The sequence below is a fragment of the Cyprinodon variegatus genome, unplaced genomic scaffold, assembly GCF_000732505.1.
Source record: "Cyprinodon variegatus isolate N-32 unplaced genomic scaffold, C_variegatus-1.0 Scaffold927, whole genome shotgun sequence".
Taxonomy (NCBI): Eukaryota; Metazoa; Chordata; class Actinopteri; order Cyprinodontiformes; family Cyprinodontidae; genus Cyprinodon; species Cyprinodon variegatus.
This window is the reverse complement of record NW_015151380.1, coordinates 174,384-174,904: the sequence shown is the minus strand read 5'-3', so window position 1 is coordinate 174,904 and position 521 is coordinate 174,384.

Genomic DNA, 521 nt, shown 5'->3' with positions numbered 1-521 from the left:
CAGCTGACCTGATTTTTCTTTTTAAGAAAAAGGCATTTTGTGAAATCCTACAGTGGAAATACATGTTTGATCAGCCAGCTGTGTTTTTATCGTTAGTGCAAATTAGAAATGAAAAGGAAATCCCTGCAGAAGCTGTTACCACATGGATAGAAATAAAAGATAACATCTTTGATGAGATTTTATACTGAGTCTTATAAGATCATTTTAACATATTAAGGGTTTATGACTTTTCTTCCTTGAGTCCATTTTATGCTCTGCTTTGATAAGTTAAAGTCCCACTATCTTTCTGTCTTCTATCTCTTTTTTAACTGCATGTTTGCATCAGTGATTAACTGCTCCGTTTATTCACTTTAGCTGATTGCTCCTCTTTATTTTCTCCACACTGTCTCCACTGATGTGTGTGAGAGTGTTCTGCATGCCAGGCGCTGCTTGAATCTACCTGGCAGAGGTGGCTTTCAGAGCAACCAGTAGAGAAATGGTTCTGTTCTCATGATCTGGTCCCAAACCACTCCAGCTCCACT